A 25730-nucleotide genomic window follows, 5' to 3' on the forward strand; every position below is an offset into this window, starting at 1 on the left:
TCTCCTTCTCCTAGGCTCAAAGACAACTCAGACCCAACTGCTCCCACGTTCCCATTGCCCTCCAAGGACCTCTAGAGTGAGTGTTTTGACTTCAAACTCCTGTGGTTTTCCTTTCACTGCACAAACCATAACTGGTAATTTTCTGTGCTACCCTCCTGAATTTACTTCCAGGCTTTCCCAATCAACTGTGAATTCAAAATAGGCAGAGACCACATGTGTGTCTTCACCAGGGTCTGCGCACAGTAGGTGGTTAGGAACTGCTACAGGAAGGTACACAGTCTGTGTTACTGGCATCTGTAGTGATATTTCATTTGTATTTTAATAAATAAAGCTTGCCTGAAGTTCAGAGAGTAAAACCACAGCACTGATCAGCCTCCCAGATCAGGAAGTGGTGACACACACCTTTAATCCCAGTAGCCACGCTAGTTTGCCATAGAAACCGGGCGGGAGTGGTGCACGCCTTTAATCCCAGCCCTAGAGAAGTATATAAGATGGGAAGAGACAGCTCTCACACACAGTCTCATTCTGAGACTCCTGGAGGCAAGATCGCCATTTCAGACTTAGGTAAGAGCCAGTGACTGACTGTTTTGCATTTCTGACCTTCAAGTTGAACCCCAACTTTCTGTCTCTGGGTTTTTATTAATCATGCTACAGGCTTCTGGCTCAACTCTCTGGGCTGAGAGAGACAGGAAAGCCCCAGAAAAGCAAAGACAGCATGGGGGTTGCTGGTAACCTTCATTCTAGGACTCCAAGACAGCAAGCTCATTTTCCTCACAAGCAAATGAATCCAACTAATCCTCAAAACATACTTTTCTAAACACTGCTTGGCATAATCATACATAGGATCCCATCAATTCCCACACAACTCACTTTACTCTGAAGAATTCTGAAGATTTCTAAAAAGGAGTCCAGAGATGAGCCTGCCGATCTATGTGCCAGGCAAGGTGTTAAGGACAAAGCAAGTCCTTTCTTGTAGTACAGCTGAATGGCCCTGACAGCTGGGTACAGTAGACCCTGGCAAATCCCCCCTGGACAGTAGGCCAGGCAAGCCCTGGCAGCAGGATGGACACACACAGGACAAGTCAGCTGCAAACAGAGAAAGGAAAGGGCTCTCCTCCCAACAGTTCAGTCTGCAGTCTGCCTATCATCTGGGGATAAATCAATTTGCGGCAGTTGTAGACAGCCATTTCCGTGTGAGTCCTGCTCAGCTTAACCGGAGAAGTGTGTTAAAAGTTAAAGGGCCTTCATCACATTAAAAACATGAAGTTTTTCTAACCATGAATTTATTTCACTGGATTCCTGAGCTGTAAAGTCACCCTCCACTCTTCCTTGTAAATCGGGAGGAGGAGGGTACCCATTTCCTGGTGTGTGCCAATCTGCTATTTTTCATGGAATTGGGGGGGGTGCAAGTCACTAGAGTTACAAACCCCAGAGAAGGCACAGGATGGAGTCGGTATTTAATATCTGCTTGATTCTATGGGGTTTTTATTGGGGGGGGGATTTTCTATACGTTCATTCATTTATTTTCAAAGGGTGAGGGCACACATGTGGAGGTCAGAGAACGCCTTGTGGGAGTCACTTCTCTTCACCATGTGGACCCTGGGTATCAAACCCAGGTCTTCAGGCTTGGGGGCAACTGCTTTAACCTGTTAAGCTATCTTGCCTTCCCAGACTTTCTCTTTTATAAGGAATGATCCTGTAGGGTGGATGAATGAAAACGAATCAATATGTAAATGCAAGACAATGGCACCCAATGCCAGGCACAGTGGTCTCTCCTGCAGGTGTGGCTCTGATCACCCAGCCACTGGGGGGCCACAGTGGTGGGGACTATGGAGCGCTGGAGATATGGCTTTCAAGTGTGTGTGAAAAATTCAGACTGGGACCTAAGGTCATTGGCACCAGAGCAGCAGACACAGACGGGGTCCTCTACACCCACAAGCTCCTTGCTGAGCCCTGCACCCTTTTGGGTGGGAACTGGAACACATACAGCCCAGAGAGTAGGTGCTTCCTGAATCTTTAACGGCAAAGGCAATGATCTCTTTTCATTCCCGTTTTCCTTTCAAGAGAGAGAGATGTGCATGTGCCAATCTTGCTTTCTTTTCTTGCGCACCCTAAGTTCTGTTTTGTGAAGCCTCGTGGTTTCGGCTGGCAGGGGCGGGGCGGGGATGTCTAGCTGAGCCATTTCTGTACACGGCATGGTTACATAGCCCAAAACAGCCCTGCTAACTCACTTTGGTTTTTCATGCAGATGCAATACTAACAGGAGCCGCTTCCATTGTTGAAAAACCCTTGGTTGATCCAGAATTAAAGCAAATACTGATGGGGAAAAATGGTAAGAACGGTGCTTATATGACTGAAACATCCCTTTAGCAGGACTTGAGACACGGAGCTGAGCAAATGCTTTAGGAATCGGCCTTTTAAAAAGAGATCTAGTTTTGTCTGTCCCTACAAATGGAAAATGTGCCTATTTCCATTCATCCTTAAAATACAAAAGCCAAAACAACAATAGCCCAGAATATCTTCCTTAATTTTAATCAGAAAAGACCAAAAAAAAATTTTTTTTTCTAAAGTGTTGTTTGATGGAGGCTAAAACACAGACAGGGACATTTCCTGTTAGAGAGGTTCTAGTGGCTCCTCCCACTCCGATTCCAGTTGCCCAATAACTCTAAAGGTGAACCACACGGACCCTCGCATCTGATCATCCCCAAGACCCTGGACTTCATATTTAAAATGTCATTCAGGCTGGCAGCTGCTGATGGGAGGAGCGATAAATAACACTGCCTGCATTTGCACACATGCCTGCAGACGCCGCTCCAAATGCTTCTCTGCAGAACACCTTGGGACCCACTATTGGAATGCCACCCCGCTTGATGCCAGGCACCCCACACATCAGCTTTTAGGAGGGAAGTGAGGAGCAGCCTGCCCAATTGGAGTTGCAAGGGGATTTAGGAAGACAGAATGTAATTACCTGAGCTGGAGCCGGGCCAAGGCACTAGGGCTGCTAAAAAGGGGGGGGGGAGAGTCAAGGAAAAAAATAACCTTAATTCTCCCAGCTGATAACAAAAGCCAAGCTTGAGCTTCTTTCTGCTTGTGATTTGGCAGCGTGGGCTGTTTAAATCATTACCAAATAATAAATACAAATAAAACTTCCAAATTCCAGCAGCCCCTTTTCACAGCACCATAGCTCAAGGAAGGCGCCTTTGTCCCTGAGCGGGTGGGGGCCTCCTGTGATGCATGGCAGGGGGTGCCTCCTTCAGTACCCACCCTGCACAGGCAGCAGGGTCTGCCCACCAGCTGACCATGTTACTGTCACAGTTTCCAAAGGGCAGACACGGTATCCAAGGCCACTGGGAACAAGACACATCACGCTTGAACTGTCTTCGGTGAGGTTTCTTTTCTAAATCTAACCTTAATTCCAATGAAATAACTAAAATACTAAAATAATAATATCATGCCAAGCTTGAAATTTTAGGGAGACCTTTAGCTAGGAATCTTTTCTTTCCTTTTGCTCCATCCCCTTTCCCCTGAAAAAAAAAAAGGAAAGATGGAAAGAAAGAAATTTGCCTCCAGTGGCTCAGAGAATCACTGAATCAGTGATTCTCAATGTGGGGGTTGAACAACCCTTTCACAGGGTCACCTAAAACCATCAGAAAACAGAGATATTTACATTGCAATTCATAACAATAGCAAAATTGTGGTTATGAAGTAGCAACAAAATAATTGTATGGTTGGGGGGTCACCACAGCAAGAAGGACTGTATTAAAGGGTCATGGCATTAGGAAGGTTGAGAGCCACTGCTCTAAATGCTTAAAACATCAATCAGTTGGCTACAGAAGCCACTCGGAGGATGGGGTGCCAGTGATGCGGCAAATGTGCAAGGAACATGACCTCAGGAGCTAGATGGAGCTCCTGGCTTCATATGCAGCCAAGGCATTGCCTGGACTCACAAGGCCACTCACTTCCCTCCCTGCCATGACATTCTGTGACAGCCAACTCTCAAGGACTGACTCCGTTGTTAATGGCAGGCAATTGTCAACTAGACAATTCTGTCTCGGCTACGGTTTGTCCTGCTTTGTTTTGGTTTGGTTTGTTTTTTTGTTCATTTGCTTGTTTTGCCCCTAAAGGGGCCAACAGAACAGTCTGATGGGAGACGTTAAACTTTCATAGGAAAATGCACAGCTCTGTGCACAGCCCGGTAGAGCAGCAAGATCTCTGTGAAGCCAGTTAAACACTGAAATCAAGTTTGCTAATACATCTGCAACTGGAAAGGTTCTTTTTGTTGTTGTTATTATTATTATTATTATTGTATCTTCTTAAAATGAGAAATTTATCAACGCATCTGATCACCCCCATTTCTATGATTTTGAGAAACTTGTTTGTTTGAGGCTTTGCTCTAGCTATCTAAGATACCTATACAATGTTTTTAAAGTAAAAAAAAAAAAAGATATAGCATCCATAAATTCTAAGTGGGAAAGGAGAACAAGGGCTGAGAGCTGGGAGCTGCTGAAGGCATTTCGGTGCACACCCGCCACCCACATCAGAAAGGCTCGTAAGAACTCCATCAACCCCCAACCCTCATTGTTTGGTTTTGCACAACTATAAATATTTCTATGATTCTTGATTGAAATAGTTTAAATTTTTAAAGTAAAAATGCCTTCACTCCTGTGTTTATAGTTCTACAAGAGCTCACTTCGTAAAGCAGGCCTTGCCTCAGCTGGGAACCTCAGTGCTCTCTGGCTCAGGAGAGCCGTGTGCTGGAGATCTCCAGTGACCTGGCCCCACTGCTCAGCCAGCACGGAGGAGCTGGAGAGAACCTGGTGGGTCTCATGCTTGCACAGGCAGAGTGGGTATGACATATGGAAGGAGCCTCTGTGATCTGCTTCTTCCTGAACTCTGTCCCCATCCTCAGACCTGAGCCCTCAAGACACTGTAGGCTTGCGCTAGCAAGCCACGCGAGTCAAGCCTGAAACAGCCACTTCGGCAGCACTGTCTGAATCGAGCCTTGCCCTCCGCTGTGTGGTTCCCATGTTTTCATAGATCTCCGTTTCCAGACATGTGAAACCCACACATGAGCAACCCCAGTGCCACAAGCTGCTCTCCACTTGCATGCCATGAACAACAAATGAATCTAACAGACACCCCAGCCCATGCCAGCTCCCATAAAATCAGGGTGTGAAGCACAGGGGAGGGAGGGACTCCTATTAATAATTCATTCCAGGCAACCCCCTGGAGCAGTCTCACTGTGATGTGCTGTGCGGAATGCTTCAACACACTAATTAATATTTTCAAAGTGTTCCACGGGCTCCTTTTAAACGCATTTTTGCCATCATTGAATGCTGCACATTATAAGGAAAAGATCAATCCTCTCCCCCAATCCTATTGATGAGCTGTCTAACTGAGGCAGGCTATCTGGAGTCCACATCAGGCTTTTTCTCCCTTTCCGAGTACTCCCAGAGTGCCGGGCAGGATGGTAACTCTCTTCTGAGACAGCTAGCTAGCTGTTCCTCCCAGCGATATCGAGGGAACACTCAAAACTGCTCAGGTTCAGGCTCTGCCTTACAAGGCCCAACCTGGTGCCGAAGACAAAGACCTAGAAGGTGAGGCTTAAGGTCCCAGGTACAATGTCAGATCAGAGACCCCAGGAAGCAACTCTTCTGAGCCCCAAGGCCACCTTGAAGTTGAGCTTGTGGTGTGTGAACCTTCTCATGTGTGGACCAGCCTATTCAAGACATCAAAAGTAGGTGAAGCCCCCCCCCACACACACACACTCCATGACTCTCTCAAGCACAAAACCCTTAAGAATGGACCCTTCCTGTTCATTGTCTCTGAGTCCTGGTGCTCTGCAGTGTTGGGCTGTGAATCTCAATGGACTGTGCCTTTCCCGAGCAGAAGTGCCCCAGCCCTTCCAAAAGACTGTATGGAGACACACCTCCTGCCTCATTGATGTTGACCTTCCAGTGACAGAGGAAGTTAGAACCCCAAAGGTCATCCCCCTCCAAGGGCAGGGACAGGCACTCCCAATGTAGTGATCTCCACAATTCTTCCTAAATGTTACCTGGAGACTATTTCTCAATTAAATCAATCTTGCCTATCGACTTGGGCAATTACAAGAGCAGGCAAGGGATAGCTTTTGCCCTTTAAGCTCTTGCATTCAAAAAAGTGATTCACGAGTCAAATGAGTCAACGTGGAGATGCAGCTTTCCGGGGCAAAGGCTCCTCCCCTCCGGAGGTCAGTAGGGGATGTCAGGGGAGGAACAGGGGGAGGCCCTCAGAGATTCTGTGAGCCCTCCCTGGAGCCTGTGGTCACACAGCTCTGAGACAGCTAACAAGTGTCTCCACCAGGTACAGAGCATGGATGGGGATTTATCATTACAGAGGTGAAATTCTTATGGCAGACAATGAACCGCTTTAAAGTGAATGGCTCCAAGCTGTCGACGTCATTCCTCATGGTGTACAACCAGCGTGTCTGTCTGGCTCCAAAGATACTCATCACCTCTAATCAATTTCCATGTGATTTCCCCAAGCCCCTAATAGTAGCGGATGTCAGCTCCAGACTATGCCTTTGCCTGCTCCATATGTCTCGTGTAAATGGCGTCCTGCAGCCTTTGGCCTTTTGGGCCTGCCTTCTCACTTAGTAGGATGCTTTTTACCTTTGTCCGTGTTATGATGCACTTCAACATTCTGCTGCCTTGTAGGGAAGAGAGTATGTGTATGTGCGTGTTTGTGCATGTGAGTATGGAGGTCAGAGGCCGCCATCAGATGTCCTCTCTTTCTCTGTTCGCCACCTTAGTTTTGTGAGTCAGAGTCCCTCATCGAACCCAGGAGGTCACCAATGCTAGCATCTCCAATGGTAGCAATGAGCTCTGAGCATCCGCCCAGCCCTCCCCACCCTGACATCTGTGGTTGCAAAGGCTCACACCACTGTGCTTAGCTTTATACGGATGCTGGGAATCTAAACTCGGGTCCTCGTGCCCGTATGACAGGCCCTTGACCTGTTGAACTTCACCAAACCCTAGCACTTCCCTCCTTTTAGGACCCCGTCAAGCCTGGATCATTTTACTTAAGTGCTCATCTTTTGATGAACATTTAGACTACTTACATCTTCTGGCTGTTAGAAATAGCACTGTGTAGACACTCCTACACTGATATCGGTTTTGGAGCCCATTTCCAATTCTTTGGTACAAATAATAAGAAGTGCCAGGTCACATGGCAATTTTGCTTTTAATATGAGGGACTTGGTGGTGACCTTAACAGAGTTCTGAATAATAATAATAATAATAAAAGACTGTTGCAGACAGGAGCCCAGTGTAGGTGTGAGGAGGAGCATTCAGCTCTGTGGTAAGACATTTAAGTTTGCAAGGAATTCTCTCAGCGTGACCTCTCCTCTTAAGCATATCATCTCCACCCATGCAAAACCATGTGATTCTATGATAAGAAAGCAAGAAAAAGAGTAGGAAAAGTCATGTCATTCCTATCTTGTCACCTTACCCTGACCTTTAAGGCGCTAACCAGAAGCCTTCTACAGCCCTCGGCTTCTTCCTTCCAGATCCCAACCTCTCCGAACACTGAGCAGTTGGCCACACACACATCCCACTCCCTGTCCCTTTTCTGGAGGTCCACACACCCTTTATTCTGAGTCTCAGAAATATTTTTCCTTTCTGTATCCCAAATTTACACCTTAAAAAAATGCCTACTTACCCTTCCAGCCCCAACTGAAGTGACCCCCTCCCTGTCTCTCTAACCTGAGTTAGTGATCCAGACCTTCCCCTCCCCTCCCATTTCCTTTGTGACCTAAGGAGCCCATGAGGCAAGACCTGCACCCTGCAGCTTTAAAACAAAGTAGCTTGAAGGACTATTGTAAGACTTGAAATAAGAAGGAAGACGGAGCCACAGCAAGCAGAGCTACATCGACATGCCACTTGTCACCTGGTATTTAATTGAATTCATTTACCACTATTCTTTCCTAGTTGGTGGTCAGCAGCAAGAACTAAGAGCCACCCATGTCTTTCCCTACTGCTAGCTGAAGAGTCCATACTTCGTGTAAGACAGGCAAAGAATTGTATCCCCAGAAGGAAGCAGTGAGTGAGTGAATTAAAGGTTCATGGATGTGAGGTGTGCACCCCAGTGCCTGCTTTTTGTCAGATCCCCCTGTACACTGCATTGACTTCTGCAGAGCCAGAGAAAATGCTCAGCTCCTGCAGGCATAGCGCGACAGCTTCCGTTCCCCCAGCCACACAGGGATGGGCACCTCTGCTGTTGGAAAGCGTGCAGGAAAGCCTCACAGTTGCACAACCTAGGCTCCTCACATCCCAGGGAGAAGCCGTGAGCCCCAACTCTTGCACACAGGAGTGCTTGTACTGTAAATGTGAATTGCATCTGTGGCATGCGGGCATCTACTCACTACATGCTCAAATCCAAGAGCGGCCACTTATCTGAAGAAAGAGACAGTGAGTCATCTCAGACAACAGGAAGTAGACAGAAAACCTGCATCACAAAGAGAATATCCCTGAGATAAAATGATGCCCTGGAGACAGCATCTGGTGAAACATCCCTCTTCTTACAAGATGGTGAGGTCAGGTTCATTCCCACCTTGTCATTTCTGCCTCTGTCTATTAGTGCCCCTCCGCTCCATCATTTCCCTTAGTTCCCCATCTGTCCTGAACCTGACTTCTTAAGCCTCTAAGCACCAACCAACCTCCTAGCGGCTCCTACCCCTGGTTCTCTGGTCTTACTAATTGCATAGTGATTACCCACGGACAACCCCAGAAAGTCCTGTCTTCCAAAGACTGTTCAAACTCCCTGAGGGCAGAAGCCATGCTGGAACCTTTAGAATTCCCACAGAAAGTGATCCCCCACCTTCTCTGTGAACCGACAAGATATTTCTAGTGAAGAATTGCTAGGAGGAAACGGAAATCAGAACTCAAAACCACAAAGGGGCAAATCTTTAAAATGTCCTCAGCAATGATGTCCCCCAAATCCTTTCTCACATCAGTGACAGTATCTTTATAATACTCTCAAAGGACAGAGGCACCATCCCCATGAACCATACCTTGGAGCTCCCACTCATTTTCAAGGGCTCTTTGTAGAGGTCATGGGATAGGTTCAAGTACAGCTGGCTTGTGCTACCCTAATAACTTGGATCATAGAGCTGCTTGCTAGGAGAGAGGGTAGAGGCTCTGGGTGCAGCTTTGCTTGCACGTGCTGGGAAGCCGGACCAGAACTGAGTTCCTGGGAATTATCTTTACCCCAGGCTAGGGACAAGGATGCTCATCACAGGAGGCTAGTGGGGGTTGAGCTCGGAGCTCTGACTTCAGGGTGGCTGGTCACACTCATCAGGACTACATCCAGATTGTGCGGAGAGATCCTGAGAGGCAGGTGTCTGTCACCACCTCCCCACAGCTCTGCCATTTCCTGCAGTCTTTGGGCTTCTGAAGAACAGGCCATGATGAGTGGTGGTGAGTATGGTGTCCCTCCTGTAACTGGGGACTCAAAAGGCAGGGACCGAAGATCCCTAGAGCAGGCTGACTAAAAGCAGCCATTGTTTGATTGAAAGAACCTGCTTCAATGAATAAGGCAGAAGATCAAAAGAGGATGATTATGGTTCCCAGCATCAATCTTGAAGTTGCACATGCACGTGCATTAGTGTGCAGATGCAACTGCACAGGTGTGCCCCTACACACGTAAAATACGCATATACATGTATGAAACACACACACACACACAATTGGAAAAGTAAAACAAGGACTGGAAAGTGAGTTAAGGTTTCCAACAGACACAGAGGACAAAGACGCAAACCTGTCTCCCACCGCATCTCCAGCTACTGCACTCATCCGCAAAGCACATAAGGTGGCCCATGATGGGCTGTGAAGTTCACTAATGCATGCCGGCAGTCTCTCAAACACAGCTACTGTCGTGGGGGAGGGGAGGCTGGAGACAGGTCCGCATCAGAGTGGCAAAAGAAGTATGAAATGAAAACAAAGGTATTTGCAGAGACACCCCGTATTTGCAAAGCCCCACCTAGCTGCTTCTTGGTCTACTGCCTCCCAGAAGCTTAAAGGGTCCATTCTCATCCCACGGACCAATAAACTCAGAGAGGCCAAGTGACAACTAAAAGCCACCTGCATTTAAGTGGGACAGCCAAGTGGGAACCCAGGCCCATGGATTTCTAAATCCACACTGCTCCCTGATAGCGAATTGTTGAGGATGCTTTTCAAATCCATACACACATGGGCTCTCATGCACATATGTGAGCATTCACAGAGTGACAAAGGGCAAAGGTTCAACCTCATAATGACTTCTGGGTTCTAGTGTACTGTAAGGGTGCTCCCCCATAGTGTGAGGCTCGAGTCGATCCCTGTAGTCCTCTCAGAGAGGTAGCACTGGGGCTGGACATGCTGGTCAGTACTGTCTGCAGCTGGCAGGCATGAACACCTGCCCAGGTCCCTTCATCTGTGCAGTAGGTTTCTCACACCTACTCTCAACATGCTTCCTGGCCTGGCTTCTACAGCACATCCCCAACCCTCTCTCTTTGGATTTCCAAGTCCTAGAACTGGTCTCTAGGGCCCATCTGACTCCCTAGCCTGTGCATGGAGCCAGCTCTTGACCATCAGTGATGGGCTTCTGGCCCTGGCAGGTCCCTGTCCTCTGGGACTCAGAGGCAGACAGGTGGCTAATCACAGCCAAGGGAGACATGGGATCTAGAAAAACAGCCTTCTCTCCCACAGAAGAGCTCTTGTGTGCTCAGGATGTCAGCCCAGTGGGAAAAGACCCAGAGGGCTTTCTGCATGCCCAGAGACCCCACCTTGATAAGCCTTTGCCCAGTGTGATTCTGGGCCACAATCAGGCGAGTAATGATAGAGTCACCCATCAGCCTGGTGGGGCGTCCTGGACACCAGGGACTCTGCCAGCCCCTGTCCTCAGGGCATGGTGGTGTTCTGTGGGTCAGAGTCTCCTTTTCCTAAGCTGTTTCCTTTATCCCAACTCTGGAAACAAAGCCAGAGTCTAGTTGTACCTGGTGTGCAAGGCCCACACAGCAAAGTACCTGGGTCGACAGCAGGGGGTTCTGCTTGGTGGGTCTCTGTGCAGCTGCATACCCCTAGGAAGAATAAGGCAGAACCCCTACTCGGAAAGGACCTCAACTTTTTTCCCTCTACAGCCTGTCTCTGGAAGGAGGCCACTGACCCGGGTAGTGTTATGTTTCCTGAGAAAGCCAGCTCCTTTGGAAGCATAAGAGTGCCATCTAGTGCTTGAGAGTGGTCAAGACAGGACGGTTCCCAGCGGGATGTGGCAGGAGCTGCCTGCTGCCTTTTCCCCTTCTTTTCTTCCTCTAACCCAAGGCTTCTCAGTCCCTGTACTGGAGCCCAGCTGCCAGAAGGTTCTCAACTCTGAGAACCAGTCCCCTAAGCAGTCTGGCTCCCACCCTGCACCGTGCTGACACTGATGGAGGCCCTGCCCCCGTGGAGCTGTACTCTGTCCAGCCTGCAGGTAGGCAGGAGGGGACTGTGGGAGGCAGGGCCTGGAAATCAGAAAGGGACTTATTTATGAGAAAGGAGGGGAGATGAGAAAGGGGGAGATGGGGCAAGGGATGAAAAGAAAAGAGAGAGGGGAAAGGAGGGATAAGAGGGGGGAGACGAAAAGAAGGGAGGGAGGGGAGCAGAGAGGAATTGAGGGGAAGGGGGAAATCTACTGTCCTTGGCTTTGGCTGGTTGCAGCTGTAGCTTCTAATTCCAGGAATCACCTTCCCTGTTCAGGAACATGTGCACATGTTCTATGGATTCAGATAATGTGGGCATTTGGGGGAACTGACAGAAATGAAGGAAAATGCTACTGGCCCTAAATGGCTACTACCCTGAGGGGCATCACTTTCTTCAAGTGTAGATACTTGGAGGTGGGGGCATTACAGAATCCAAAGCTAGGGCCTCCATCTATGCATTCTACCCACTGGATAGACTTCACTGACAGACTCACAGAAACGCCTGCTTTGAATTTCAACTCTTTTCCTCTTGAATTTCAGATTCAAATGTCTTCAAGTGGGTTTGGGGTGGGGGGGAAACAGAAGAGATTTGTGGCAAAGAAAAAAATGTGAAGAAGATAGAAGAGGACCCAAATGGTCCCCCACTTCATCATCAGATTTAAATCTTCTCCTTTCTCTTCCTGAAGTAAAAATGCAGGTGAGCTTTGGGAAACCAAATGCAGACAGAGCCCAGGCGTACAGACACACAGAGCACAGCCATATAGGGCAAAAGCCGTAGCTCTGCACAAACACAAAGCCTGCCCTTCCCAGCTCACACAGCTCAGCCTGGGTGACACAGTACATAGCCACTGGCCAGGAACCTGTGTGACAGTGTCACACACAGCACAAAGCCCATCCCTGCTTAAGAAAAACATACGCTTACATATATATATATATATATATATATATATATATATATATATATGTTCTAGACAATACAGAGATTGAAGTTTTGTCAATAACTTTTTTGCTTTGAAGATAAACGATCTCAGAAAAGTCAAGATGGGGGAACATCAAGATCAGCCTGAGAAGGGAAGGAACCAGGGTGTCTACTCCAACCTCCATTTTACTCTCCAGACTTGCAGAATGCAACTATGAGAAAGGGGTCCTTTTCCATAGAACCCAGAATGCCATTTGGGTTGCTGAGGGTGAGTTTTGGCCCAGCAGAGAGAATAATGGAGCCAAGTCTTTCAGGAATTTAACGTAGTTTAAAGAGAACACCAATGGGGGAAAAAGAGTCTTGAGGTTTTAAGAATTGTACATAGTAAGTCCCCATTTTCAGCAGCTTGGCTAAATGGGTGTTTTTAATGCAAATTAGTTCAAATTGCTATCAAGAGTAATTATGGTAAAAGAAAAACAGCATTTCCATCATCCTTCCCTCATTTAGCTCTTCTATGGTGTCTTTTAAATAACTTAGCCATAAAATTTCAATTGACCACTAAAAGAAAGTGCTATAGGCAATGGGGAGATAGAGGCAGGAAGAGGAGGCAGTAAGGCAAAGGTCCTACAGCAAAGGTCCAAATGGATCTCTCTCTTCCCGGCCTGTCTGTATTTGCTAGCCAAGGTTGCTCTGCTAGGGTGAGGCGACTTCCTCAGAAGTTCAGGGTGAGGTCAGGAGGCGTCACAAAGTCAGGGTGGAAGGGGAGACAAACCCCTCACTGCACATGTGGCCCTCTTTTCCAAGCACCGGTTGTTGGAGTCAACTCATTATTATAATATTAGGGAAAACAGGCAAGCCTGGAAGATAGAAAATTGCATCTCATTTGTTCTAAATTTGCCCAAGTCTAACTCTTAAGGGAGGCCTTTACATATTTGCTAATGGGATCTGTTTCTTATTGCCCCAAAATGCATAATATCCAAAAGGAATCAAATTCTCTTCCTGGCCTTGAGTCATCGGAACACAGAACTAGAAACTTGATTTCACCAACTCCTGCTTCAGGCGCCCTGATCGCTCTGGGTGTCAGGAAGAAGCCCTTTATTTACCTATTACGGCCTCAGCTGTAGCATAAAAACTGTTGTGTTCCCTTCACGAACAGACTCAGTTGCAAATGCTGGGACAAAAATCACAAAGAGACCCCTTTTAAAACGTGCACACTTATTGGGATTATTAAATCACCGCAGCTAATAGTGGTTGTCACCAACTTAATTTAAAAGGCTGATTATTACTCAAGCCCTCTGTATTTCAGGCCCGATGCTGAATAATTAGCAGTTGCGATTATTTAGTTAATTTGCAGATTAGGCACAAGTAAGCGCCTGTTTTGAGAACCACAGCCACTCGACCTTCAGCTACAGACACGGAGTGAGTCAGCCCAGCTTCCAGAACAAAAGTATCCTGTCAAATAAATGCATTTTGATGCGGGTCAACCCGAGCAAAGGAACACTTTGGAGATCAACCGCCTGCGTCCCTGCAGTCAAAAGTCAGGCACAAAAAAGCCACTCCAGAAATGTTTAAATTAGCTGCCTTCCCGGTGAAGTCAAATCGAATCAAACAGCACACTCAGAGCCTAAACAAGTTAAAAGATAGTCCTCGTGCGTAGCAGTCACCAGCGCAATAGTCACTAGACAAAGGGGGTCCGGGCGACCCTCACTCCATAAAGATTTCTGGTGAAGATGGGCACGGAGTAGAAGGTGGTGGGGCTGGGGAGCAAACCCATCTCCTGCGTGTTCTTTCTATTGCTGCATTTGTCATCAGTCAGATGATGGTAATAAAATTTGTAACTGTTTCCCTTATCCGCGGCTGCGATTTACCTCCTCTAATAGACAATGGAAGTGCTAAAAGGCCCACATACATCCTCATTACAGACTCCGGTGCCCGAGCCACTCTCCTCTGGAGACGCTTTTATTCATTTTTATACAATTTGCCTACTGTACGGTACAGATGGTTTCTATTAAGTAAAATATCTGTTTTCTTCCAAATTTTTAGTTTTCATGATTCAATTACCTTAAAATGATTGTGCATTGTATTATCTCCCCTCCTGACTTCATTTAGCTCCAACACTCCCAAGCATAAACTGAGAGCCCAGTTTCAGATGCTCAGAAAAAAAGTCACCCACATACTGTGATGATTCTGAGGGCTGCTCCGCTCTGGCTGTGATGTCGACGCTTTCATTAGTTCCTTTCACCCGAGTCTTAACTGTGTGGATGATTTTCTGGAGATAAATTTAAATATGAAAGGCTGTACATGGAAACTTTGGACTGATATTAAAATGGAATTTTTTTGTTGTTGTTATACGGTGAAAATGGGAGGCATGCTTGTGAGCACGCGTGCCGCCCGTGCTGGTGTCTGTGCTGCCGAGTGCCTCCTCCCTGGCAGCAGTCAGAACTACTGCCCCCACATGGTGGACCCCTGGAGTCAGCTTCTCTTTGCTGGCTTTCTTTTTTTTCTGAATGCTCTTCCTGTCCCAGTTTGGCCTGCCTTGCCTGTAGGGACAGCATGGGGTGGGTTCCACACCCACCTTCTCACGCCTGGAGGGCCATGCTCTGTACCCGGGCTCCCCTGGTTGTTGGGAGCTTGCTTCTGAGTGCCTGGAACCCAGCAGCCTGCTTGTCTCGCTCTATTAGCGTGATAGTAGGCAAATGCTCCCTGGAAATTTCCCCTCTCTTGCATTTTACATTCATGTTTTATTCTGGCTCTCAAGTGTTCCAATTTTTCCCTCTGGAATATAGCCTGCAGCAGAGACCCTGTTGCTCCCTCTAGGCCCCCTCCAGTCTCAACAGCCCCAAACTTAAGCCAAAAAGTCTCTCATTGTAGAGGGAACATGGAAAGGAGAGAGTCCAGCCTTTCCAGGAGGGAAGGCCATGAGGAGAGAAGGATGCTCGGAAAATAAAGGGTGCCTTTTCAAGGAGGAGCGGGTGTGCCAGAGAGACGGTCTGACAGTGTCTCTGCAGACAGGCTTCCAGAAGAGACAAGAAGTCTTCGCATGCATCCCTCTAGAATCTTCCTCAGCAGGCATGCGTGGAGTTTACCAGGAGTGAACCTCTCCTTCAATTTATCACAAAAGAGGGACTGACTCCCCTGGGACCTCATCCTGGTCCCATGAAGACTGGGTTGAGTAATCACAGATATACTCAACAATAAAGGAGCAGCCTGGGGGAGACCATGGAGCCCTCCAAGGCCTTGACACGTCAGTTTTGCTCTGACGCTTGCTGTATTTGGGCTTGTCGCCTACCGCCCTACACCAAGAGCCAGTGAGGCCCTGCCGGGAAACTCCTTCCAGAGACTGGTCGTAACTCACGAGGGAGACTTTACCTAGGCAGAATGAGAGGATTCAGAATGCATCTTGGCAAAGGAGGTGATGAGACGCTGGGAGACTTCCCTCGGGTCTCTGGAATGAAGAATCTGTGTGGTATGATCCCACTGAGTCATCTTAGAGTTCAGTGAGCACGGCACAGGCAGATCTGAGGTAATGACAGAGGATGAGGGATTAGGGTCTAAACAATAGTTCCTTGTCACAGAAATCACCAGTTTAAGATCACTCCAACCTGCAGTATTCACAGAGGACCAAGTCACCATGTGTGCTACCCACGAGTCCTATCTTTGTCTGTGGGAAATATGGCCCTGTCCACAAAGATTTGGTCAATTTAGCTCCCAAGACCAGCTTCACTACCATGCTGAAAGCAGTTGGGCTATCTGGACAATGGTCCTAGCCTCTTCTACTCTACTCCAACATGTGTGACATCCTGCACACACATACACACACTTATACACACATACTAATATGCCAGGTCATGCAAAACCAACAAGAAGAAGTGTGCTGTGAATGGAAGGGCCCATGTACAGGCTAACACATCTATCTAAGAAGTCCACACAAGAGTCAGAGCCTAGAATTCACTCCTCCCTTTCTTCTTCCTCCCTCCCCCCCCCCTCGTTCTAGAAATGTCCACATTAACCCTGGGAACACTGTGACATCTCAAACTACAGGCAGGCTGGGCTCCAGTCACTCATCTCTTAGGGGAAAGCCCAAGCAGCCAGAGGCAGGGGCAGCTAACCCTGCTCTGGTGGAGGGAGCCCCACCAGGGGAGGCATGCGTATGCACATGGGGGGGAGGTTCGTGTTCCTCAGATAACCAGTGAAAATGATCAGATGTTTCTCTGAGCCGACAGCATTTCCTCATCACTTCACAGGACGGGAAGATGTTGGCAGCGCTGGGATGTTATATTACTCCATTCAGAGGGAAATTTAACTGTTCCAAAATCAATTTCAGGGTGTAGGGATGGCAGTCGGTAATGCGATAAAGTGGCTTGGAGATCAAGGGGCAGTGAGGCAATAGACTGGGAGAGTCTGCAGTCAGTCAGCCTGCTGCAGACAAACCAATCCTTCCTCATTTAGGGAAGAGCATTTCGCTGATGAGCAAAATGTATTCACCATGGGCTCACCAGGCTCTGTCTCCTGTCTGACTGCGGATCCGGTCCTGGGAGAGGAAATGAGAGCAAGGCTCCAGGATGCTAACGCGTGCAGGGTCTTCTTCGGGCTTAGCCAGTGAGGGACTCCAGGACCCAAGTTCTCTCCAAGGACATTGCCTCTTTTTCAGAGTGAGGGGAATCACAGAAGTTACAGGGAGGATCTGGGGGATGTCTAGAAGGGAACACATGGTAGCTGGTACGTCATAGATGCTCCGGCAATGGGGTGCCTCTTACTGTCTAACATCTATGGACTTCACTGATTAAGGAGCATGTACATAGAGCATTCTCAGGCTTCTCTAGGTAAGGGGAATGTACAGATCATCCTCCATCTGTGCTAGTTAAGAGTCATACACAGAGCATCCACAGGTTTCACTAGCTAAGATGCCCACAACCGCTGCCAGCTTAGCTAGTTCCAGGGCATGCATAGAACACCTGCCAACTTCACCAGCTGAGGGGCAGATAGGAAGCGTCATCCAAACTGATTAGCTAAGGGGCATATGTGGCATACTACCTACCCTCCTACCTAAGGGGCATGCATGAAGCATCTGCCAGCTTCCGCCACATCTAACAAGAGGGCATAGGGCTTGGGAAACCAGTTTCATACTTGAAGAAAAATGGAGAATAAAGCAAACCTGTTTGGGATCCATGAGAAGTGAGGTCAGGCTCTAGGTATTGGGGGCAGCAAGGAGAAGAGGAATAGGGTCTGCACAAGAAGGCTGAGAAACCTCAGAGAAGAAAGCAGGTTTTGAACCTCAGATCCTAAGTCATGGAGAAGCTATGGTGGCTCAGAGTTAAATACCTAGTGCAGGCTCATTATATCAACAGCTTAAACGATATGTTTAAAATTCACACAAAGCTGGGGGCCGAGTGAATACACACACATACATACACACATGCTAATATGCTAGTTAATGTATATTAATTAATGCATTTGAAAGTTTATATGTGTATTTTTATTAATTAATGCATTTGAAAGTTTATATGTGTATTTTTATATATACTACATATAGTATATATACTATGTATGTATATAGTATATACTATATGTGTATGTTATATATACTGTAATAGTATATGTGCACATGTGTATGAATATACGTATGTGTATGTGTGTATATATGTACATTGTGTATATGTGTGTATATATTATATATATACATATCGTATATATGTAGCATGTGTTGAGACAGAGTAGAAGAGTCTGGGGTCATTGTCCTGATACATACATAGTAATACATTGGAAAGTTTCCATCCATGGTGCTGTTTGTACACATCAAGGTTACATTGCCCCCCCCCCCCAGTAAAGCTGGATGACTTTAACCAAGTGCTAGCTCAAAAGTGTCAGGCTTTTGATAGCACAGGCATGATACCATGCATGAAAAGGACAGTAGCTCCCTGAGCAAGAAATCTTCTGGGCCAGAAATGGGGTCCTCAAGACAGAATAATTAATTGCAACCTCCTTCCTCACTCTCTAATATTGCTCTATGTTCTGGGCAAAGCCTGGTTAGGGTTGGCAGAAATGCGAGCTGTGTGAACAGTCTCAAGCAGCAAGGTCAGCCTCCACCCAGTGCCCACAGGTCCCAGCTGGTATGGGTGGACCCTGAAATCAATCCCAAGGGTGCGTCTATCTCCAGACATCAGCAAACAGAAGTGTGTGCTGATGCTGTCCCTGCTGTATCTTGTACACAGAACCTACAGGTTCAAGCAATTAATTTCCCAATTGGATTACACACCTAATCACAGGAAAGGCTATGGACGGAAAAAAAAAAGACTATCAAGAACATTTTTGTGGCAGCATCTGCTAATCTTCCCTCAGAAAGGATGAAAATACAAATCCACTTCCCTTACAACCTTTGGGCCCATAAACAAGAAGGAATATGGAAATTCATAAATTAGCATGCAAAGAAAAAAGTGTTTTTTTTTTTTTTAACTTGCAAGGATTTGTATTAGTTGGTCTCTGAGGAAGAGTTTTCCCCAAATTTTATTTTGACGCTGCCTTGAATATCTGGCGCATGGCCCAGACTGCCTTCAAATGTTGCCCAAGTTTCGCAGCACTGCAGACCCTGTTCAGAAGTTGGGGTCTTTATTAAAGAGACATTATCTGAGATGACTCCTATAGCCAGTGACAGGAATGATATTTTTGTGGCTAGAAAGTCACAAATGAACATGATACTACATGACTGAAAGCTGTGTGTTGAAGACATGGTGGGAAAAGAAAACTGTCCCCAAAAATAAAATTAAATGTGACCTAGTGAAAATGCAATATGCGATCCTGGAGCAGAATCTGGAAGAGAAAAGGGACAGCCATGGACATTGGGTCAGTGGAAAGTGGGGGCACTACAAGTCCAAGGGAAGTCTGCCAACCCCTTTCAGTCTCTGGCGCCTACTACCTTCCTTGTTAAAGGCTCTGCAAGTGAGATGTGGGCCCTGGGGGGAAGTGGGGTGGCTGCAAAGCAGGGATCTGTGTCTTTCTGTATACTAGACTATGATCATGTAAGAGGAACACTAGGGAAAGCTGAGTGAGAGAGGTGCAGAAAGTCCAAGAGGTAATTTGTGTATATTTTTCTAAAACTTAAAATCATTCCAAAATTAAAAGTTCGTTGAAACAACTGTGGCCACGGGGTGGGGGTGGGGGGAGAACTGTATGGTAATTTTCCAAAAAAAACAAGCTTGTCATTTAGGATTTCCATCATAGCACAGGAAAAGCACTGAAGAACCAGAAACAAGAAACTTTGCTGTCCAACGCTTTCCATACTAGGTTCCACTCCGGCTAAGAGATGGATCTGTCAATGGAAAGACCTGACTCAACCCTCAGCACCCATGTTTCAAAAGCTGTGTGTGCAATGACTGGTCCAGTTTGAGATCCATGTCATGAGAGTGGGCCCACCTCCGACACGGCCTGGAGGGCCAGGACGTAGGAGCTAGATAGACCAGAGACCTAGGATGGAACTAAACTTGACTGGCAGAAAAGAAAGTCAATGAAATGATTCATAATGATACTCAGCTGTACACACAGATTAGAGCCTAGCCCAGTTGTCATCTGAGAAGCTCCACCCAGCAACTGACGGAAACAGACCATAGCCAACATTAGGCAGAACTTGGAGAAATCCTGCAGAAGAGAGGGAAGAGGGATTGTACGATCCAGAGGGGTCAAGAATACCACAAGAAAACCCACAGACTCACAGAGACTAAACCACCCACCCACCAGGGAACCTGCATCGGACTGACCTAGGCCCGCTGCCTATATGTTACAGTGTGTAGGTTGGTCTTCTTGTGGGACTCCTAACAGTGAGAGCAGGGGCTGTCTCTGACCCTTTCCTCATACTGGGGTGTCTCATCCAGCCTTAGTAGCAGAGGAGGTACCTAGTCTCACTGCAACTTGATATTCCATGACTGGTTGATTTCCATGGGAGGCTTGTCCTTTTCTGAAGAGAAATGGAGGAGGTGTGGATGGGGGCAGGTGGGGAAGGAATGGGGAGGGGAAGGAAATTGTGGTCTAGATGTAAAAACAGATAGATAGATAGATAGATAGATAGATAGATAGATAGATAGATGATAGATAGATAGTAGATAGATAGATAGATAGATAGATAATAGATAGATAGATAGATAGATAGATAGATAGATAGATAGATAGATAGATAGATAGATGATAGATAGATAATAGATGGATGGATGGATGGATGGATGGATGGATGGATGGATGGATGGGCGGGCGGATGGATGGACAGACAAACGGACAGACAGACAGACAGACAGACAGACAGACAAACAGATAGATGTATGTATATATGTCCGAAAAAGCTGGGTGTGTTGTCAGGCATGGTGACTCATGTCTTTAATCCCAGCACTTATTAGGTGGATCTCTATGAATTCAAGGCCAAATTGGTTCTTGGCAAGTCAAGGCTACATAGTATGAGACCCTACCCTAAGTAGAAGATGAAGAAGAAGGCGAAATAGAGCCCATCAACCAAAAGCACCTTACAGTGCTGAACCAGCACCGCTCAGCGTAGCTTGTAAAATACAGCATCGTTACACCACACAATAGGCCAATAAAGAGGTTCTCTTAGAAGCTCTAATAGAAGGACATACCTGATGCTGCCTGCTGTGGGCCAATGCCATGATTCTGTCAGAAGAAGGCCAAGCCTGCTGGACCATGAGCGCCGTGGATGAGCAATCAAGCCCTAAGTGCACTGTCCTCTTGTGAGCATGCTCTGTGGGAGACTCCGCTCCAGATATAGTTTGAACAAGGAGGTGGGATGAGCCTGTACTCCGTGGACTCGGAATTTCTTGAAAGTCATGTTAATCCTGTTTCAGGTTCCTCCCCTGTGAGGCTGGCAGGCAGCCCATCAGCCATGACTCCCCGGTTTCCTCTCCTCAGTTCACATAAGAATACCGGAGACTTTGGGGATGCCAGGAAGTGGACAAGAGGCAAGTATCTCCCACCTCTCACAGACTGTACAGACAACCTGTCACTAGCTCAGTGGGTCCTCAGTCATCTGATCTGGAGGAAGGAAGCCTAGTCCAGTTGGGAGGCTGGTAGCAAAGGAATCACCTTTTTTGAATGTACTTTAAAGACCCCCATCTATGAGACATGGGCCCCTCTGTAAGAAGTAAAAACTACCCCCCCATCATGAACTGTTTAGGAGACAAAGATTTAAGATTTAAAAATCAAGGTGGGTGTCTTGTTTGGAGTTATCATTGCTGTAATGAAAGACCATGAGCAAAAGCAACTAGGGAAGGAAAGGTTTCTACACTCACAGTTCTGTAGAACAGTTGCTCATTAAAGGCAATGAGGGCAGGAACTCAGACAGGGCAGGAACCCAAAGGCAGGAGCTGAAACAGAGGCCATGGGGGCGGGGTTGAGGGGGACTACTTACTGACTTGCTCCTCATGGCTTGCTCAACCTGCTTTCTCCTAAAACCCAAAACCATCAGCCCAAGGATGGTACCATCCATCAATCAATAATTAAGCAAATGCCCTACAGGCTTGTCTATAGCCTGATCTTATGGAGGTTTTCTTAACTGAGGCTCCCTCCTCTCAGATGACTTTAGCTTGTGTCAAGTTGACATAAAACTCTCCGGCACGGTGAGTAATCCCAGTCAACATTTCCCATGGGCAGAACAAAGCAGCTTCTAGGACATGGCAGCATAAAGAAACTGTATATCACTTAGGAGACCTAGCCAAAAACATAAAATTAATTAAAAAACAATGATAAGTAACAGCAGTATTATCTTGTTTAGCATGATCTCCATAGCCAGGTATCCCCGGAGATCTGGCTCGGTCATGTAGGGAAATCCAGACTCCTTCAGCCTCTTCATTCTCCGAGAATTCTTTCATGGTGGTAAAATGGTTGCCGCAATACCAGTCATCATGCCCTCGCTAAAATTAGGTACACATAAAAAATAGTTTCTCCTCATTTTTCTCTCCTTTTAATAAGGGAAAACTTCCCAGAAACCTCTGCCGGAGTCCTTATGGATCTTACTGACTATAACAGGATCATGTGACAACCAGAAGCCCAACCACAGCCAAAAATAACAAAATTATCAGGAATGGATGACATAGGTATTGCTCATGTCCTGGCAGGACTTCCCTGAAAGCCCAGGTTCTGCTAGCAAGGAACAAATGTCTGTCAGCTCCCCGACTGGGGTCTGACTAGCTCCACCTGAGTGGACATGTGAACAATGGCATGAATGTTATAAGCCAAACAACATTTAATTGTTCCACACACAATGCTGTGGGTGTGGAATAGCTGATCCCTCACGTCAGAGAAATGAGACGTGCTCATGAGAGAACAGAATGAGGATGGCACACAGGACAGCAATAGCACCAGAACAAAGACCAGGAAGTCTGGACCCAGGCCTCACCTCGGTCTTTGCTCCTTAGCTTGTGTCTCCAGGCAGGTGTCGAGCTCCAGCAGGAGTCCTGGGTCTGTAACTCAGCCCCCTAGAGCCCATGAGGATACCCAGGGTCTCTCAGAGAGGACCCATATTGACAGCTCCCTGTGGGTCCCCACCCTTGGGAATCAAGGAGTAGTGGCCTTAGGGTCCCACAATGCAGTCTTCTCTTGGGGATCCAGAAAGCAAATTCCTCGAAGTTTGATTCCTACTAGGTGAGTTTGTCCTCTCCCTGACAGCACAATTCAGGGCCCTTAGGTCACCCTCCATCTTCAGAGCATTCTGGGAAATGCTTGCCTTTTATTGAACCAAGAAATCTATTTTGGTCTTATCCTCTCTATTTTATCCTCAGGTGTGAAAGACTAATGTGATGAACCAGTGATACTTATATAAGCAATAAATGACGAGTCCCTAATTATTGCTTTAATGTCTTTCTGCACATTTCCTGAAGGTGTACTGGAACACTTGTCCCTTTCAGGGATTGGCCAGAGGAACAGCTCCCTAAGAACCCTTCAAACTCCAAGAGTTAAAGATCCCACCCATACAAAATGCTCTCTACGAACCCTTGCTGCTCGCAGCTAAGAGCTAGGGTCACACAGTTGTACCGAGCAGAAAGCACAGAGACAGTGGACATCCAAACACGTGCTCAGAATCTAAGGCAACAGGGAGGCAAGCAGAAACACAGGCAGGGTGAAGGAGCCAGGCTGGGAGGCAAAGGTGAAGGAGCTTGGATGGAAAGCAAGTTCGTGGCTCAAGAACAGCTAAGGGAAGGAAAATGGAACAAAATCCAGAAGGCTAAGACATCATGCCAACCAAGAAGGAAGCACCCACTCCTGGGGGAGGATCCAGTGGGAAACGGGAGGAATTCGGCATCCAAGATGAGTCCCGGGGAAAGGCACTCATCAGAAGAGCTCTAGCTTATGCCACTTTATTCTTAGGAAAAGAAGAAAGAATGCTTTAAGCTATGTTTCCAGAAAGTGCTGCAGAACTGCATGTGAGGAGGGGTCCCTGAAACACTAAAAAGCTGGTTGTTTTCCTGAGGTCCCTCTAGCTATGACAACATTTAATAGATGACAATTGCAAACCTAGTCGCCGTCATTAGAGTAAACAGACAAACACCTACACAAGAGTGCAGATTTGTGGATTACATGTGGAGGACAAAGGGCGAAATCCTGGAGGCCAGGGACACTGCAGAGTCCAGCACAGGGAAGTGTCTGGCAGCAACCATACCTCACACGGCAAGCAAGGCTTTGAGGCAGTCGCAGTTAGAGGACACCAAACAAAGCTGGATGAGTGGTTAAAAGATTTCCTGCTGGGGTTTCAGCTCAAACCCACTGGTGGGGTCTGCTCCATACTCCTCGTGCCTCCATGTGTCCCATCAGAGGCCAGAAAGCGAGAGTCAGGGCCTGCATCACAGAACCTGGGGTTCTCTGTAGTTCAATGGTCACCAAGACATGGAAAGTTAAGCCAAAAGGTCACTCACTGTTTCATGACATCTGTACTGGTTACTTATTGCTACCTTGACACAAAGTAGAGTGACCCAGGAAGAGGGGCCTTTGATGAGACATTGCCCTCTCTACCAGATTGGCCTGTAGGCTTGTCACTGATTAATGATTGATATGAGAAATCCCAGCCCACTGTGGGAGCTGCCATTCCTGGACAGGTGGCCCACGGGTGATAAGAGAGCAGTCTGAGTGAACTAAGGAAGCAAGCCAGTAAGCAGCCATCCTCCGTGGCTTCTGCTCTAGTTCCTGCCTCCAGGTTCCTGGCCTGGCTTCCCTCAATGGTGGACGATGGTGTGGAAGTGTAATCCAAACAAACCCTTTCCTCCATGGCTGGTTTTGGTTTATCAAAGGAATTGAGAAGCAAACCAGGACACCATCTTTGCCCAAGACAAATCTCTTGAAAAAGATTATAGATATCAAAGACACTGAGATAATTCATAAAGCAAAAATCATCAAGGAGACCCCATTTTTAAGATGCACATACACGCATATACTTACTACACACACGCACACACATACACACACACTATACACACATATACATTCTACACACATAAACTACATGCACATACTATACACTATTACTCATACAACACAGAGACTACACATACATGAACACACACTCTATACTAGATGCACACTACACACCACACACACTCACACACACACACACACACACACATACACAAGCCATTTGAATTCGAAAACTCTTCCAGATTAAAGAATAATGATTAAGAGAAACGTCATCCATCACTCCAAACTTGGCTCCAGGTAGTCCACAATGAGCCAGGCGTCCTGCCTCAATGACTACAATCCCCATGTGTTCACCAGTAGCCTAAACACCAGACTCCGTCCACAGCAGCACCTCAGCTGAGGTTCCCTGTGACAGCTGAAGGTGACCCATTCTGAGGTCTCAGTCATAATTCTGCTTCCCACATATGGAGACCACCTTTCTGTCAGACAGGAAATGTTCTCGTGAGGCTAGATCCAAGAAAAGGGACCCAAGGCAACCCAAGCTGAAACATAGCTTCCTAGAGATGCACCCTTGAGAGAAAATTCTCCCCAATGCCTGCAGCAGCCATAACTGTATTAAGAATCAAGTAACAATTTCCCTTGGTTTTCAATGAGAGTTGAGTCAATCATGGTTTCATCATGCCACAAACAAGTCTTTAAAATTTATCCACAGCCAGCACATGGAAAGGTGTGACCCTGTTGGTTCTCAGCCAGAGCCAATGCACTGGGTCCTGTTGGGCAATTACATTATTTGTGTTATGAGCACAGTCACTCACAACAGGGAGGACGATTGTCTGAGGCATGGTTCCAAAGTTATCAAGTTCAGGATTGCTTTTAAATATTACCTAAAACTTAAGCATCTCAGTAAATGTCTTCCCTTTGAAAGCTGCTTTCTTGCAA

This window comes from Chionomys nivalis, chromosome 8 (assembly GCF_950005125.1).
Source record: "Chionomys nivalis chromosome 8, mChiNiv1.1, whole genome shotgun sequence".
Lineage (NCBI taxonomy): Eukaryota > Metazoa > Chordata > Mammalia > Rodentia > Cricetidae > Chionomys > Chionomys nivalis.